Here is a 17,002-nt window from a genome sequence, read left to right as displayed (position 1 = left end):
GACGCGATCGACCCTCGTGACCACACGAGTCACTTCGATCGCCGATGGTGGAAATGATCACGAGAGAGGGCGGAGTGTCCACATTGTGGCAAATGGCATTCGGGGAGCTGTTGGTTTCGTGATCGCTCTTGCTATAAGTGTGGGTCGGCCGACCACTTTATGAAGGATTGCCCGAGGATGCATGAACAGAATGTAAGTCAGAGTGGAAACCCGGGTGCTACCACTGCTCGAGGTAGGCCACCTAGAAATATGGGCAATGTCAGTGGCGGTCAGAGAGGATCTAGAGATGCTACCATCAGATCTGAGGCTCGTGCTCCTGCAAGGACTTATGCCATACGCGCACGTGAGGATGCTGCCTCTCCAGATGTCATTACCGGTACTTTCACTCTTTTCAATACAAATGTGATTGCTTTGATTGACCCTGGTTCTACTCATTCATATATATGTGAAACCTTAGCATCCAGTAAGACTTTGCCTATTGAGTCTCATCGAGTGTGTAATTCGGTGTCAAACCCTTGGGTCATTACGTGCTTGTCAACAAAGTGTGCAAGAAAAGTCCCCTAGTGTTCCGAGGTTCTTGTTTTCCGGCGGACTTGATGCTTTTGCCGTTCGATGAGTTCGACGTTATTCTTGGTTTGGATTGGTTGACCATGCACGATGCGGTTGTAAATTGCAAGAGCAAGACTATCGATTTGAGGTGCGCGAATAATGAAATAATTCGAGTTGAGTCTACGGACTTAAAGGGGTTGCCAGCTGTAATATCAACGATGTTGGCCCGAAAATATGTAAGAAAAGGGTGCGAAGCGTACCTTGCATACGTGCTCGATGACAAGGAATCAGAAAAGAAACCCAAATCTGTGTCAGTGGTTTGTGAATACCCGGATGTTTTCCTCAAGAATTGCGGGTTTACCACCTGTTCGGAAATAGAATTTGGCATCGAATTGGTACCGGTACCACTCCAATTTCGATAGCTCCGTATCGTATGGCACCAATGGAATTAAAGGAGTTGAAAGCTCGGTTGCAAGAATTGGTGGATAGAGGTTTTGCTCTCGAGTTGTTCGCCTTTGGGGTGCGCCGGTGTTGTTTGTGAAAAGAAGGATGGAACCATGCGGTGTGCATCGACTATCGTCGACTTAATAAAGTGACGATAAAGAACAAATATCCGTTACCACGTATCGATGACTTGTTCAATCAACTGAAGGAGCCTCGGTGTTCTCAAAATAGATTTGAGATCGGGCTATTATCAATTGCGAATCCGAGATTGGACGTACCCAAGACCGCCTTGAGCGAGATATGGTCACTATGAGTTCCTAGTGATGCCGTTTGGGCTCACTAATGCCCTGCGGTATTTATGGATTTAATGAATCGATCTTCGACCATATTTGGATCGATTCGTAGTCGTGTTCATTGATGACATCTTGGTCTATTTAAGAAATGAGACCGAACATCTTGAACACTGCGGTTAGTCTGCAAATCTTACGGGATAAGCAATTATATGCTAAGTTCAGCAAGTGTGAGTTCGGTTAAGAGAGGTTAGCTTCTTGGTCATGTGGTATTCTCGATCGGTATTCGAGTCGACCGAATAAAATTTCAGCCATACTTAATTGGAAGCCTCAGAAATATTATCGAGGTTCGAGCTTTTTGGGGCTTTAGGTTATTACCGACGATTTGTAAAGGCTTCTCAACGATAGCCACGCCGATGACGGCTTACTCCAAAAGGATGTTAAGTTGAATGGATTGAGAAATGCCAAAAAGTTTCGATCAACGAAAACTTATTTGACTGAAGCCCCAATTCTAGTGCAACCCGAGTCCGGCAAAGAGTTTGTCATCTATAGCGACACCTCCCTACTTGGGTTAGGTTGTGTATTGATGCAAGAAGGTCGAGTTGTGGCCTATGCGTCGAGGCAATTAAAGCCACACGAGAAAAATTATCCGACCCATGATCTTGAATTGGCCGCCATCGTATTCGCCTTAAAGATTTGGCGACATTACTTATTTGGTGAAAGGCGCCATGTGTACTCGGATCACAAAAGTCTCAAATATTTGATGACCCAAAGAGACTTAAATCTGCGACAAAGACGTTGGCTCGAGCTGTTAAAGGATTATGAGCTGGTCATTGACTATCACCCGGGAAAGGCGAATGTGGTTGCGGATGCCTTGAGTCGTAAATCATTATTCGCTTACGAGCGATGAACGTGCACTTGTCATTCGATCCGATAGTGTGTTAGTAGCTGAATTGAAAGCCAAACCACTATTGATACATCAAATTCGAGAAGCTCGTAAAGTCGACGACGAGTTGGCTGCAAAAAATTTGAGTGTGTTCGAACAAGGACTCGAATTTCAAATCGATGATGACGATTGTTTGAGGTTCAAAAGTCGTCTGTGTGTTCCAAAGAATTGAACTTATTTCGATAATTCTGAATGAAGCCCATTGTAGCCGAATGGCAATCCACCCGGGAGTACGAAGATGTACAATGATTTGAAACGCGTCGGTTCGGTGGCATGGTATGAAGCGAGACATCTCCGACTTTGTTTGAGATGTTTAATATGTCAACAAGTGAAAGCGGAACATCAGGTGCCTTCAGGATTACTTCAGCCAATCACGATACCCGAGTGGAAATGGGATCGAGTCACAATGGACTTTGTATCTGGACTGCCATTGTCAGCAAGTAAGAAGGATGCGGTTTGGGTCGCGGAAGATAGATTGACTAAGTCGGCCCACTTTGTCCCCGTACGTACGGATTTTTCAATGGAAAAATTAGCCGAATTGTACGTTTCTCAGATTGTGAGATTACACGGGGTGCCTATTTCCATCGTGTCGGATAGAGATCCGAGATTTACCTCACGATTTTGGAAAAAGTTGCAAGAAGCTTTGGGTACCAAGTTGCATTTCAGCACCGCCTTTCACCCCCAAACCGATGGTCAATCCGAGCAGATAATTCAGATACTTGAGGATATGTTAAGATGTTGCGTCCTCGAGTTTAGTGGTTCATGGGAACGGTATTTGCCGTTGATTGAATTCGCACAACAACAAACTTTCAATCGAGTATTAAGATGGCACCCTACGAGGCCTTGTACGGTCGTAAATGCCGTACACCATTGTTTTGGACTGAGCTCGGTGAAAGCAAGATTTTCGGGGTGGATTTGATTAGAGATGTTGAACTGAAAGTGAAAGTAATCCGTGAAAGTCTAAAGATAGCCTCCGATCGTCGAGAAGTCGACGCGGATCTGAAGCGTAAGGATATCGAGTATCGTGGGTGATAAAGTGTTTCTCAAGGTATCGCCTTGGAAAAAGATACTCGATTCTACCGTAAGGGCAAGTGAGCCCGAGGTTCATTGGGCCATATGAGATATCCGAGCGAGTCGGTCCGGTGGCATATCGTTTGATTTTGCCCCCGAACTCAAAAGGGTTCACGATGTCTTTCACGTTTCGATGCTTCGACGCTATAGATCCGATCCATCACACGTGATTAGTCCATCGAAATTTAAATTCAAGCTAATATGAGTTATGAGGAAGAACCGATTCGTATCCTATCACGAGAAGTGAAAGAGTTTGCGAAACAAGCGCGTTCATTGGTGAAAGTGTTATGGCTCAAGCACGGGATAGAAGAAGCTACTTGGGAGACCGAGAACTCTATGAAAGAGCGATATCCAAACCTATTTACCGGTAAGATTTTCGGGGACGAAAATTTCTTAAGTGGGGGAGAGTTGTGACAGCCCAAAATTGACCCTAGTCGGGATGTGGTTTCGGGACCACAAAACCGAGGCATAAAAATAATTTAAAATTTATTTTGATGCCTATGATATGTGTTAATTGTGTGTGACATTTTGATGTTTCGATTTAGTGTTATAAATGCGAATTTCACTAGAAAGGACCTAGTAGTGAACTTTGAAAGTATGATGGGGAAATGTGTGATGACTAGTTGCTCATGCATGCAAAAATAAGGGATTTGCATGTCAAATTTCCCCCAACATGAAGTGGCCGGCCATGGCAAGAGAGGATGGGCAAAACATGTCATGAAACATGTTTTGTTGGTGCATTAGGGAGAAATAATAAACAAAGGTGTATGGGTAAGAAAAGAATGAAAAAAAATGTGTGTGAGTGTGGTATTCCCCCCATTGCCGTGAGTTGTAGAGAAAGAAAGAAAATTTTGTTCATCCTTTCTTTGAGCCAAAACTAAGGAAGAAGGAGGATTTTGCTTCATGCTTGGTTTGGAAGAGATCTAGAAGGAGATTTGGCTAAGTTTGCATCAAGATTAAGCTCAAGAGCTAAGAGGGCCACAATTGGACAAGGGAAGGAAAAGTGATCGAATAGCCGTAAAAGCCGTTCGACAACATCCGAGGTAAGTCCTCAAGAAGTGACCTTACTTGAATTATGTGGAATGAAATATGGATGTATTGATTATTGATTTATGTGTGTATGAGTATTGAATAATACCGGGCTAAGTCCCAAGGCGATTATGCTAGTGATTATAATTGTGTTCGAGCCTTAGTAACGAGAATGAAATATGTATGTCCAATGATTATTGATGTAAGTGTGCATGAGAAATTGAATGATATCCGGGCTAAGCCCCAAGACAATTATGCTGGAAATTATATCCGGTTAAGACCAAGGCAATTGTACTAGTGGCTACATCCGGCTAAGACCAAGGCATTCGTGCGAGACATTCTATCCGGGCTAAGACCAAGGCATTTGTGCACGTGGTTATATCCGGTTATATTCGAAGAATCTTGGGCTGGAGGTGAGTGTTGGTTGCTGTAATAAATTCAATTAGTACACTCGAGAAGCCCAAAGAATAAGGTACGTTTATATGTGCATTGAAAGTCGACATGTTTGAGCAACATTCGCTCAATCGACTAATGAATTTCAGTTATTGAATTGATTGATACTTTGTGAAAGTATATAATGATGAAGTGTGAAGTAAGAATGTGTATTAATGAAATGATGCATTTGGCTATGTGAATGTATTGCTGTAATTAGAGTTGATTATATTCCTTGAGACTTACTAAGCATAAAATGCTTACCCGTTGCTTTGGCTCTCTGTTTTATAGATTTATTTCGATAGCAATCGGATTCGGGATCAATAAAGTCGAAGTCATCCACACTATCAACGCCTCTATTTTGGTATAAATTTTGTTTGAACTTTGAAATGGCATGTATAGGACTACCCTTGTTGGTTTAAAAATGTGGTGATGTATATGTATACGGCCATGCGAAAATGGCTCGTAAAAGGAAGCATGAACTTAGACTATTTGTGGTTTGTATGTATATATATGGTGTCATGATGTGATTATGGATTGGAAATGGGAGTGTTGGTCACATGATCAGCCATTGGTATGGTTAAAATGATCATATATGAACCCACGTATGGCAAGACTAGTTGGTTCATGGAGACTACAAAATAGGTAAGACCTACCTTAAAACAGATGCTGCCAGCTGCAGTGACGTGAATGTGAAAAATCACCAAAATTTGTAGGAATGGTATTAAATAGTGAATAAGCTATGTAAATGAACCTTGATGAGTCTATTTTCATATGGAAGAAACGAATGGTCATAGGAGTTACATGTTAAGAGATATCAAAGCTATTGTGAGACAGGGCCAGAACGGTTTCTGGGTAACCTGTCGCAACTTTAAAAATTTACTATAAATTATCCAGAAAGAATTAGGAGTCATGCCTTATATGTACAGATTACATTTTGAGTCTAGTTTCATTAGAAACAAACGGAACCAGTATTAAAGCCCTGTACAGAGAGATATTTAAGTTATAACGCGCGAAGGTCAGAGCAGTCGATCCCTGTAACATGGGTGACTTTAACTAATAAACTGTACCAATTGGCCCGACCAAAAATTCTAGAAATAAATCCATAGATGGATATATGAGTCTATATTCAGGGAAAATTTACGAAACCAGTTTCCGAGTTTTGAAACTCGAGATATGATTTTTAAGGCGACGGTAACGCAGTTTTCCAGCCTGACTGGAAATGTCAAATTGGTGGGCAAAACATGTGAACTTGGCTTGTTAACCTCTCGTGTCCGACACCGGCGATGGTCTTGGGTTCAGGGTGTTACAGATTAAAGATAAGCTCTTATTCAGAGGAGGAACAGACCCTGTCTAAGAGTACATTTGTCATAATTAAGCGGAGTTGTTTGCATGCCTAGACATAGGGTGACAAGATTTTACCGGATTAGGGTGAAACCTAATAAAGGGATCCATAGATCGAGTTAATGCAACCCTAGAGTGTTAATTAGAGAAAAGTCTCAATTATTCAATTTAGAGATTAGACGTTATTAGTCTTGAATAGGGATAATAACATAACTTAGGGATCTCTACGGAACAAGTTAAATGAATAAATCGTTCGATTCGAAGCCAGAATAACAAGTACAGTCTAGGTGGATTTTTCCTTAGGTATTGTCTTAATTCAATCGTTTTCCAAAAGTAATCCCCCAATTCCATTCTCTGTGAATTCTTAGATTAGTTACTTAGTTAGTTAAAATAAAACCTCCGTATTCTTAGGCTAGATAATAAAAAGACAGCCATTACCAATAAAATTGTAACACCCTGAACCCGAGACCATCGCCGGTGTCGGACACGAGGGGTTAACAAGCCGAGTTCACATATTTTGCCCACCCATTTGGCATTTCCAGTCAGGCTGGAAAACTGCATCACCGTCGCCTTAAAAATCATATCTCGAGTTTTAAAACTCGAAAACTGGTTTCGTAAATTTTCCCTGAATTTAGACTCATGTATCCATCCATGGATTTTTTTCTAGAATTTTTGGTCCGGCCAATTGGTACAGTTTATTAGTTAAATTCACCCATGTTGCAGGGATCGACTGCTCTGACCTTCGCGCGTTACAACTTGAATATCTCACTGTACAGGACTTTAATACTGGTGCCGTTTATTTCTAATGAAACTAGACTCAAAATGGAATCTGTACATATAAGGCATGACTCCTAATTCTTTCTGGATAATTTATAGTAAATTTTTAAAGTTGCGACAGGGGACCCAGAAACCGTTCTGGCCCTGTCTCACAATAGTTTTAATATCTCTTAACATGTAACTCCTATGACCATTTCGTTTCTTCCATATGAAAATAGACTCATCAAGGTTAATTTACATAGCTTATTCACTATTTAATACCATTCCTACAAATTTTGGTGATTTTTCACATTCACGTCACTGCAGCTGGCAGCATCTGTTTTTAAGGTAGGTCTTACCTATTTTGTAGTCTCCATGAACCAACTAGTCTTGCCATACATAGGTTCATAGATGATCATTTTAACCATACCAATGGCTGATCATGTGACCAACACTCCCATTTCCAATCCATAATCACATCATGACACCATATATATACATACAAACCAAAAATAGTCCAAGTTCATGCCTCATTTTACGAGCCATTTTCGCATGGCCGTATACATATACATCACCACATTTTTAAACCAACAAGGTAGTCCTATACATGCCATTTCAAAGTTCAAACAAAATTTATACCAAAATAGAGGCGTTGATAGTGTGGATGACTTGACTTTATTGATCCCGAATCCGATTGCTATCGAGCGTAAATCTATAAAACAGAGAGCCAAAGTAACGGGGTAAGCATTTTTATGCTTAGTAAGTCTCAAGGAATATAATCAACTCTAATTACAGCAATACATTCACATAGCCAAATGCATCATTTCATTAATACACATTCTTACTTCACACTTCATCATTATATACTTTCACAAAGTATCAATCAATTCAATAACTGAAATTCATTAGTCGATTGAGCGAATGTTGCTCAAGCATGTCGACTTTCCAATGCACATATAAACGCGTACCTTATTCTTTGGGCTTTCGAGTGTACTAATTGAATTTATTACAGCAACCAACACTCACCTCCAGCCCAAGATTCTTCGGAATATAACCGGGTATAAGCATGTGCACAAATGCCTTCGGGTCTTAGCCCGGATAGAATGACTCGCACGAATGCCTTCGGGTCTTAGCCCGGATATAGCCACTAGCACAATTGCCTTCGGGTCTTAACCCGGATATAATTTCCAGCATAATTGTCTTCGGGGCTTAGCCCGGATATCATTCAATTTCTCATGCACACATACATCAATAATCATTGGACATACATATTTCATTTTCGTTACTAAGGCTCAAACACAATTATAATCATTAGCATAATCGCCTTCGGGACTTAGCCCGGGTATTATTCGGATACTCATACACACATAAATCAATAATCAATACATCCATATTTCATTCCACATAATTCAAGTAAGGTCACTTCTTGAGGACTTACCTCGGATGTTGTCGAACGGCTTTTACGGCTATTCGATCACTTTTTCCTTCCCCTTGTCCAATTGTGGCCCTCTTAGCTCTTGAGCTAATTCAAACAAATTCAATCTATTAAAACCTCATTGTGCTAGTTTATGGCGAATATGACAAGGAGTTTAAATGGTCATATGGCCACTCTTTAGCTTGAATACACAATGGTCATGCACATTTTATACTACATCAAGCAATTCAATACAATTTATTCGAGCATCAAGGAAAAGCTAAGGCCTTCAATAGGCTACCCAAGGCCGAATATTCATGTACATGTTGAGGCCAATTATGCACTTAATACCTCACAAAAACAGCATGCATTTTACTAGTTAATGCTTTGCATATTGTTGCTCAAAACTTATAATATAGCATCAAGCACTCATATGTGTGCTAGGCGAATGTGCTTGCAATTTCACATTCATTCTTCAACATCTTCTTCTTTAAACCAACATATTCATCACTTAGTTCACAACCAAACATCATGTGCAAACATATATATACATATATGAGCATGGTCAATTTCAAGGTGTCCATAGCCATCCAAAACACAAATTTTAACTAACATGCAAGAAGCATGAACCATGCTTATGAATGCATCATGGCGAATATGACAATCATGCTCCTTTTCAACTTCAATCATGATTAAACAAAAGAAAACTCAAAATCTTACTCAAGAGTAGACAATCCATCATTGCATGCATCATCATCAAGCTTTACACTTAGCATGCAATGGCTTTATCACCATAACAACTTTGGCCAAATACCATTTCCATGGCATAACAAAGATTTGAGCCATGGCTAACATGCACATCAATTTAGCAACCAAAACATGCATGAAACTCCTAACACAACCTCATACATACCTTAATCTTGATGCAAACTTAGCCAAATCTCCTTCTAGATCTCTTCCAAACAAAAAATGGGGCAAAATCCTCCTTCTTCCTTAGTTTTGGCTCAAAGAAAGGATGAACAAAATTTTTCTTTCTTTCTCTACAACTCACGGCAATGGGGGGAATACCACACTCACACACATTTTTTTTTTCATTCTTTTCTTACCCATACACCTTTGTTTATTATTTCTCCCTAATGCACCAACAAAACATGTTTCATGACATGTTTTGCCCATCCTCTCTTGCCATGGCCGGCCACTTCATGTTGGGGGAATTTGACATGCAAATCCCTTATTTTGCATGCATGAGCAACTAGTCATCACACATTTCCCCATCATACTTTCAAAGTTCACTACTAGGTCCTTTCTAGAGAAATTCACATTTATAACACTAAATCGAAACATCAAAAATGTCACACACAAATTAACACATATCATAGGCATCAAAATAAATTTTAAATTATTTTTATGCCTCGATTTTGTGGTCCCGAAACCACATCCCGACTAGGGTCAATTTTGGGCTGTCACATGCTTTTAGTTCCTTTGGGTTCGACAATCCGGTCTTGCTAAAACTATACTACTGTTCGATAGGTACACTTGCCTGCATCCCAATAATAGTTAGTTTCAAGAATGATTAATTACAAATATTTAAAACTTACCTATCACGAAAATCGCGATCAAGGATTTGCATGATCGAGTTTCTCACCTTGGGCTGCTCCTGTACTATTTGTGAAAAAGAAAGACGGTATGATGAGAATGTGCATTGATTATCGTCAGTTGAACAAAGTGAGTATCAAGAATAAATACCCTCTACCCCAAATTGATGATTTGTTTGATCAGTTGAAAGGAGCTACCGTGTTTTTGAAGATAGATTTGAGATCAGGCTATTATCTGTTGCAAGTAAAAGACTCAGACATTCCAAAAATTGCATTCAGAACTAGGTACGACCACTATGAGTTCTTAGTTATGCCTTTCGGATTAACGAATGCATCTGCTATCTTTATGGACTTGATGAACAGAATTTTCAGACCATATTTAGATCGATTTATTATCGTATTCATTGATGACATATTGATTTATTTACGTGATGAATTCGAGCATGCTGAGTATCTAAGAATAGTACTATAAACTATGCGTGATAAGAAATTGTATGCAAAGTTTAGTAAATGTGAGTTCTAGTTGCACGAAGTTGGTTTCTGGGCTATATTGTGTCAACATCAGGTATCCGAGTTGATCCAAGCAAATTTTCAGCTATTTTGGATTGGAAGCCTTCGAGAAATGTTTTTGAAGTCCACAATTTTCTGGGACTTGCCGGTTATTATAGACGGTTCGTAAAAGGCTTTTCTATGATTGCAACTTCGTTGATGAAACTGCTTCAGAAATATGCAAAATTTGAATGGTCTGAAATGTGTCAGAAAAGCTTTGATTAGTTGAAAGCCCTATTGACTGAAGCTCCAGTGTTAATACAACCCGAATCGGGTAAAGAATTTGTGATTTATAGTGATCCATCATTGTAGAGTCTGGGATGTATTTTGATGCAGGAAGGCAAAGTCATTGCTTATGCTTCGAGACAGTTAAAGCCGCACGAAAAGAACTGTCCGAGAACGATCTGGAATTAGCTGCGATTGTGTTTGCTTTGAAAATTTGGCGCCACTATCTGTTTGGTGAGAAATGTCATGTAATGACCCGAATTTTACAGTTATCGAAAAAGTGCATTTTTGGGTCTTTGTTTCTAAAAAATAGATTCGTAAGTATTTATTAAAAATATTTACGAAGCTAAGTGAGTGGTTAATTAAAGTTTAATTAAGTGAATTAGCTTAAATTAAGGATAATTGGATAAAAGGATTAAATTGAATATAGTGTGAAAGTTTAATTATAGAATAAAGAAAATTGAAGGGACTAAATAAGTAAATAAGCCAAAGTGAATGCCAAGTGTGTGGCAAAAAATCAAATATAAGTGTAATAAATATTATACATAAATTTGTAATACATGTATGTATTTGCTTATTAGTTAAGTAAATATTAATGTATTTATTATTATTAAAATGATATTATATGATGAATAAATTAAAAAAGACAAATGTGTGGATATGATTTGATACAAGTGTATAAATAAAAATACATACATTTGTAATATATGTATTTAATTATAGAAGATATTTATTAATTAAATAATTATATTATAAGATTTTTATGTAATAAATAAATTAAAACATGACAAATGTATGATGATGATATGTTACATGTGTAAGTATAAGTAATATTACATTTGTAATAAATATATTGATTATTAAATATATATTTATTATTGTTATTATATTATATACATATAAAGTAAATGAAATAAAAGAATAAAGAAACAAAACAAGAGAAAAAGAAAGGGAGAAAGAACAGAGAGTAGGGAGGAAACAAAGGGAGAAAGAACAGAGAGCAGGGACGAAACAAGGGAAGGAAAGAAGGAAACAGAAAGGAAAGAAAGAAAAAGGAAAAATTGAGATTTTGAGGTTTGAAGGTTTAATTGGTAAGTTAATTTAGCCCTTTTTACTTAATTTTGATGTTTTAGAAGCTTTGGTTGATATATTGAAAGTTATTAGATTTCTAAATATTGTTCATGTTGAATAAAATGATGAATTAGGGATTAAATTGATAGAAATTCAAGTTAGAACTGAAATAATGATTGAATTGTAAAGTAATTCATAAGTTTTATGCTTTAGGGACTAAATTGAAAGAATTTCAAAATTATGGTTTTATGGTGAAATTAGAGTATTGAAATTAGTCTAAAATGAAAATTGAATGGTAATGTGTTGATAATATTTAATTAATTTCCGTAGCTAGCGTTGTGCCAGAAAATCTTGACGAAGCGAGGAAAAGACAAAGTCGACGAGGGATAGCTCGAAAATTACGGTTTGTATTTCTATAAACCAAATCTAATAATTATTTGTTGAATTTATTATTTATATGAATGGTAATAATAATTATTATTACTATGGTATTGAATAGAATAAAAATTCATGGATTACATGTGATTATTGATATTGGATTGAATGTGTGATAAGTATGTGATTATTGAGAAATGAATTGAAATATTTACTGATTTTAAACATCGAAAAAATGACTGTTATTTAAAAGAAGACTGAAAACCCTATTAACAGTATTGGGCTAGTCAGATATAGTTGGCATGCCATAGGATTGGAAGTGTTCAGGGATATTCCGACTTTGTGTCGATGAGACACTATTTGTGTCGACTCATCGTTGTCGCATTCCGGATTCATTAGAAGAGGTACTCCGCACTGATCGCCATCTTATTACTATTTCGAATTTGTTCCGATGAGGTACTTTGTGTACCGCTATTGTTACTATTACTGTTACTGTTACTGTTACCATTACTGACATAGTGTAATCCTGCTCCGGCCGATGAAACACTGTGTACTATCCCCGGTGTGTGGGTTGGATCCGTATCCGTCTAGGTCCGAAAGTTATATTAATAGGGGTAATGAAAAGTATTAAAGACCGATATTCTTGAATAATTGACCGTTCTTGAATAAACGATCGATCTTGAATAAATGATTGCTCTTGATTAACCGATTATTATTGTTGGATCGATGGTTGAACAATAAAGATCAATTGGTTGTTACCAAAGAATATTGATGTTATTGAAATGAAATCATACGAATATTGAATGAAAGGTGAATAAAATTATTATTCAAATGAATTGTAAATAAAAGTACGAAAAACTAATTGCTACTGAATATTGGACTGCTACTAAATGTCTGAAAGATACTGAATACTGGTTGTTACTGAATAAATATGAAAAATTGACGGATAATGAATAAACATTGAAACTGTATACATTTCATTGAAAGTTATTTACAATATCTTAGTATTATAAATCAAAAACAAATGATTGAACTATTAAGAGTAATAGATTGAATTCTCAAGGTTCACTGATATATGATTTATTATTGACTTAAGTATCGGTTTATAGAAATACCACTGATTCCATACACAGCGTACGGTTTGTTTTCATGCACAGGTTAAATAAAGCTAGATCGTTGAATTAACATCCCAGGCCGATCTCAAACTCGATAAGGTAAAGCATGTAAATTGTTGATAATGGCATGTACCTAGGATGTCTTAAGTGTGTTATTTTGCATTGTGATTGTAATAGTGAAATAAGTAAATTGATATTTGATAATGATACATGATAAGTGTTTTAAGTCAAGTATTGAATTGTTTTAGTATTGGTATTTTGTATTGGTTGTGGTTTGAAATTTTCAGGGTTGGCTAGTAAAGTGTGAAAGGTTCATTATTGAGTCCACACGACCTGGCACACGGGCGTGTGACTAGACCGTGTGAGACACATGGCTTGCACATGGGCATGTTGTTAGGTCGTGTGTCCTCTGCACCTAAAATGCTACAAAACAGATTGCCACACGGGCTAAGCACATTGGCGTGTGTCTTGGCCGTGTGAAATTAATTAGTTCATAGGAAAAAGTCTGAGAGCTCCACAAGTAGAGGACTGATAAACCTTAAATTATAGATATTTTTACCCCATGTTTAATGCATTTTATGGATGATTTCTCATTAGAATTGGTGAATTCGATGCTCCTAATGCTTTAATTTCATGTTTTATACTTAGGAGTGCATAGGAGAGCGAAATGAATGAGAAACGGGCCAAAGTAAGAGAAAATGGGCCAAACTACGAACTCAACACGGCCTGGACCTCCTCATACAGGTAGACCACACGGCCGTGTCAATCTGGTAGAATCGAAGCATGACTCACACAGGTATAGCACACGCCCGTGCCATTTTAACAGGCTCAAACATGGCCTAAAGTAATCGCACACGGTCGTGTCCCTGCCAAGCCCAAGTTGAGTCCAATTCGGAAAAGGCCACTTTTGAGGGCTCATAGGCATTCCAAAGCCTATAAATACACCCTAGAGGAGGAAAAAAAGGGAGACGGAGAAGAGGGAGTAAGGAATTACTCCAAGGAAGCCGATTAATCCATCTAGGAAGCCAGATTCATCATCAAGACTGAAGATCTCTCCTCAATTTCCCTTCAGGAGCTTTGGGTTTTCTTTATGTTTTGTGTTCTTTATTCTTCTGAGATGTTTTCTTATTTAGTTATGAACTAAAACCCCTAAATACCTAAGGGGAATGAAACCTAAGACGAATCTTGTTATTATTTTCTGAATCGTATGATAAATATTTAACTTGATCTTAATTATGTGTTCTTAATTCTTGTTTTGACATCCCAGGATACTGATTCAAGACATGCTCTTATTCAGAGAAGGAATAGACCCTGTATAAGAGTACTTTTGTCATAATTAAGCGGAGTTGATTGCGCGCCTAGAAATAAGGTGACAAGATTTTGCCGGATTAGGGTGAAACCTAATAAGGGGATCCATAGATCGAGTTAATGCAAGCCTAGAATGTTAATTAGAGAAAAATCTTGGTTATTCAATCTAGGGATTAGACGTTATTAGTCTTGAATAGGGATAATAACATAACTTAGGGATCTCTATGGAACAAGTTGAATGAATAAATGGTCCGATTCGGAGCTAGAATAATAAGTAAAGTCTAGGTGGATTTTTCCTTAGGTATTGTCTTAAGTCAATCGATTTTTTCCAAAAGCAATTCCCCAATTCTTTTCTCTGTGCGTTCTTAGTTTAGATAATTAGTTAATTAAAACAAAACCTCTTTATTCTTAGGCTAGATAATAAAAAGACAGTCATTACTAGTACTTTTAGTTCCTTTGGGTTTGACAATTCGGTCTTACTAAAGCTATACTACTGTTCAATAGGTACACTTGCCTACATCGCGATAATAGTTAGCTCAAGAACGAGTAATTATAAATATTTAAAACCTATCACGAAATCACGCGATCAAGTTTTTGGCACCGTTGCCGGGGAACTACGATATTAGGAACGCTCAATTTCTATTACTTTAGCCATTTATTTTTCTTGCAATTTAATATTATTATTATTATTTATTAACCCACTCTTTCTTTCTCTTGGCAGGTTTTTATAGTTTATGACTAGAAAAAACCCGTCAGGACCATTACTTTTTGATGAAGAAATCGATCGTACAGTTCGTAGAAACCAAAGAGAAATAAGGCGCAACTTAAGATACACGGAGAATGAGCAAGAAGACGATACTCAACCCCCAACTGAAGAGATGGCTGAAAACCAAGGCAATCACCTACCTCCTACAATTGTTTGACCTGCTATTTCTACAAATAATTTCGAACTGAAACCTAACACAATTCAGATGATACAGCAGTTTGTTCAGTTTGATGGTTTGCAGGATAAGGATCTCAACACTCACTTGGCGAATTTTCTGGAATTTTGTGACATTTTCAAAATTAATGGTGTTTCTGATGATGCCATTCACCTTCGGTTATTCCCTTTTTCACTGAGAAACAAAGCTAATAGTGGTTGAACTCGTTACCACGAGGGTCTATCACTACTTGGGAACAAATGACCGAAAATTTTTTACTAAAATATTTTTCACCGGCTGAAAAGGCTAAATTACGTAATGATATCTCTTCTTTTGTTCATATGGACTTAGAAACACTTTACGATGCATGGGAGAGATACAAGGATCTATTGCAAAGGTGCACTCACCATGGGTTACCTCTATGGCTGCAAGTTCAAACGTTCTACAATGGTGTGAATCCCTCGACAAGACAGATGACTGACGCAGCTGTTGGAGGAACCATCAACAACAAAACACTTGAAGGGGCTTATGAATTTATTGAAGAAATGCCACTGAATAGCTATCAGTGGCAAGTCATAAGGACTAAGCCAACAAAAACAGCAGGCGTTTATAACGTCAACTCAGTTACTATGCTGTCAAATCAGGTAGAACTTCTCAATAAAAAGATTGATGGTTTACTTGGTTTTACGTAGGTACATCCAGTAATGAGGTGTGACTCAAGTGGAGGAGGTGTGCATACAGAATATCAATCCTTCAATCCTATAACCGAAGAGGAACAAGTCAACTATATGGGTAACAATAACTTTAGAACTCAAAATAACTCATACAGTAATACTTATAATGCAGGTTGGAGGAACCACCCAATTTTCTCCTAGGGTAGTCAAGGGAATCAAAAGCCACAAAATCTTCAGGGTTTTCAACAGCCACCTTATCAACAAGAGAAGAAACTGAACCTTGAGGAGATGCTCTTTAAATTCATCTCAGTGTCAGAAACCCATTTCCAAAATACCGAGACAGCACTTAAAAATCAACAAGCATCGATCCAAGGACTCGAAACTCAGATAGGCCAGCTATCCAAACTAATCTCTGAATGACCACAAGGTAGCTTACCAAGTAATACTGAACCTAACCCGAGGGAACACCTCAATGCAATTAGTACTCAAGATAAGAAAGGATTCATTGCGCCTGAGCCAGAATTGATGCAAGAAACTTGGTGAGCAAATGTAAAAGTGAGGTGAGTCATAACAAAATAGTGAATGAAGAATATAAACCTCATGTCCCATACCCTAACGCGACAAGAAAAGACCGCTCAGATGAACAATTTGGTAAATTCCTTAAACTTTTGAAAAAATTACATATTAACTTACCGTTTGTTGAAGCTCTGTCGCAGATGCCGAATGCATTGAAATTTTTAAAAGAGCTTTTAGTAAATAAGCAGAAATTGGATGAAGCGTCTCATGTGGAGCTAAACGCAGTCTGCTTAGCTATTCTACAGAATAAGCTACCCCAAAAATTGAAAGATCCAGGGAGTTTTACAATTCCTTGCTTAATTGGTAGTTTAGATATAAA

General features: G+C 37.7%; 1 non-coding gene across 1 annotated transcript; it reads right to left on the bottom strand.

Moving 5' to 3' along the window:
- Positions 1–15,741: 15,741 nt before the first annotated feature.
- LOC128287211 (small nucleolar RNA R71) lies at positions 15,742–15,848 on the bottom strand. The gene has a single exon (XR_008277907.1). It is a non-coding gene; the product is annotated as a small nucleolar RNA R71 (small nucleolar RNA).
- Positions 15,849–17,002: the final 1,154 nt, after the last annotated feature.

The sequence above is a fragment of the Gossypium arboreum genome, chromosome 13, assembly GCF_025698485.1.
Source record: "Gossypium arboreum isolate Shixiya-1 chromosome 13, ASM2569848v2, whole genome shotgun sequence".
In the NCBI taxonomy this organism is placed as follows: Eukaryota; Viridiplantae; Streptophyta; class Magnoliopsida; order Malvales; family Malvaceae; genus Gossypium; species Gossypium arboreum.
This window is presented reverse-complemented; position numbering and strand designations above follow the sequence as displayed.